This window comes from Mesitornis unicolor, unplaced genomic scaffold (genome assembly GCF_000695765.1).
Source record: "Mesitornis unicolor isolate BGI_N332 unplaced genomic scaffold, ASM69576v1 scaffold16138, whole genome shotgun sequence".
Classification (NCBI taxonomy): domain Eukaryota; kingdom Metazoa; phylum Chordata; class Aves; order Mesitornithiformes; family Mesitornithidae; genus Mesitornis; species Mesitornis unicolor.
In genome coordinates this window covers 75,195-77,529 of record NW_010199935.1, presented here as the reverse complement: position 1 = coordinate 77,529, position 2,335 = coordinate 75,195, and the positions used below count along the sequence as shown (strand labels likewise).

General features: G+C 38.5%; 1 protein-coding gene across 1 annotated transcript in view; it reads left to right on the top strand.

Annotated features, from left to right (window-relative positions):
* Positions 1-1,864: 1,864 nt before the first annotated feature.
* The window catches only part of LCOR (ligand dependent nuclear receptor corepressor), a 21,643-nt gene continuing 21,172 nt past the window's right edge, over positions 1,865-2,335 (top strand). Inside the window, exon 1 of the mRNA XM_010189586.1 lies at positions 1,865-1,893. The gene's annotated coding sequence lies outside the window, so the exon portion shown is untranslated. The remainder of the gene's footprint in view (positions 1,894-2,335) is intronic.

Here is a 2,335-nt window from a genome sequence, read left to right as displayed (position 1 = left end):
ACACTGCAGATGGTGTAGGGTCCTGCATCCGATAGCTCAGGATGTTTGTGCAGAGGTGTTGGTGCTCTGGCGCTCTTGCTGACACCCAGAGGGATGCATCGCTGCTTGTCCTTTTCTTTTGAAGACTGCTGTCCAAATTATAACTGATATTAGATCTGGGTATAGTCAGAGTTATTTTACAGTTGCTGTTCTTTTGCAATGTAATAACTGATTTCTTTCATAGCACGCGGTCATTTAGATTTTGACTGGTTTCTTAAAAGGGCCACTTCAGGTACTTTATTTGTCCCTGTTTCACCCATGCAAGTTTCTGTAAATTTAAAAGTGTATTTCTGTCTTCAAATTTCTCTTTCGTTTCTTCTTCCACCTCTCAAAGATTCAGAGAAGTAGGAGAAACTGCCCCTAGCTGTATGTAAACTGTTATTAAACCTACAGAGCAAAAGTAGTAATGGGGGCAGGGAAAAATACAGTAAGTTGTAGTCTTGAGTTTTATGATCATACCGGGAATACATTTTTGTAAGCAGATGGAATTTGTCTGTCCCTCATACAGTAGTCTTGGTACTTTTCATATCCACTGTGCTAACCTGTCTTCTCGCAGTATTGGGTAGTTAATAGCTCTGTAGATTTTACTGCCAGCAGGGGTTTAGTGTAATATTGATTTAACATTTCCAAATAATGGCAGTAATTTTGGTAAAGGCTTTTCCTCGTTTGGAATAAACTAAAATTGGTTAGATTTATTTTAAGTGAGGCATAAATCATGGCATTGAAGTAAATCGGACTGTGTATCTTAGATGCGGATCTGTGGTTGAAATTTAGTTCCTTAGTGGCATGGCACGGATGAATCCCTTTCCTTTGAATTTTCTCTCTTCAAACCTGTAGCTTTTCAGGAAACACTAATTCTAACATTTGCTGAAATTTAAAGAAATATCTGAGTGCCACTGAGATGGAAGAATGTATTTTTTTCACTAGGGAGAGCATAGCTTATTTCTGTTTGAAAGCTTAAGCAAGCAAATCTTTTTTGTGTAGAAATTACCTTGTGACATTGTAGAATCTACAACTTCCTGTTTTCTTTTCAAACTGGTTTATTTCAATGTTGTAACGGTCTTTGTTTTTAACCCAGCTATTTACAGAAGTACAGGGGTCGGTGGGCTCTAGGTTGTGCTGTGATTTGTCAGTAGTTCAGTCATTGCAGTTGACCCATGCATCTTGTAATACTTAGAGAAAACACGTTGAGCTCTGTTCTTGGAACAGATAAATATAGAACTGCTATTGTGAATATTCTTGTAGTGACGTACTTAATCTAGAAAGCTAACAATTCTTTTATTTGCTTTTAGGGTTTGAAAGTATTCTAGAAGGCCTGTTTGGACCTGGATTATTAAAAGATCTCAGTTTGTTTAAAGGTATTCATTCTCTATGTTTGTATCTTGTTCCGCATTTCTAATAACAGAAGCAGCCCCAGCTCTGCCTCTAGAAAATGTGTGTTACCGTGGTGATTTGTGCTTTTTTTCCCCCCTCCCCCAGGCAGTGCTCACAGTTAGTTTCATATTGGCTAAAATTACTAATGAGTGTGCGTTCATCTTTATGTAGCTGGGAGTGTATTTGGCAGTGCTCGGTAAAACAGATTTGTTGTGCATAGATAAAATGTGTACATTTTGGTAATCTGGGGATTTAGAAAAATGGATGAAATGAAGCTTGCATCCTCAGAATGCAGGCAAGAATATTGTGAAACAGGTATTTAATTTGGCATTTCTCTTTTGGCTCCAGTTGTGTCGCGGTTTATGAATATGAAGTAATTTGCTATTCCTCTGATTTACAGACTGTGAGCCTGAAGGTGTTTCTGATTGGTCTTTTGATGAAAATTGTCTTTTCTGCTGCCTGAGAAGAGAAAAAGTGAAGGTAACAATGCAGATGTGTGAAGCCGGTAGTTGTAAGGGAGGGACAAAGGGAGGGAGTTTGCTGCTCCTAGTTAACACCAAAAATCTGCAACCTCCTACCCCTCTCCCCTCTTTCAGAAAAAGGCTTTCTGAATTAAAACAATGCAAGTTAATGAACAGACTTGCCTCTTCTCTGCAACTTTTTATTTGTAGTATGTGATGCAGGGGGGGTTTGGTTTTGTTTTCTGTTTGTTTCTGTGTGGTGGCTCTTTCTGTTTGGTCTTTTTTGATTGATTGGGGTTTTTTTGAGCTCTTTGTAAGAGATCTTGTTAGGATCATAAAACCCTTCCCAAAGGAACCAAACTGTGGCTTGTGCATGTTTACTACAGTCAGATGCTAGACTTATTTTCAGTATGGAAATGTGGTCCATTTTAACAGTCTTGAGTCTTGGTCTGTATCTCAGA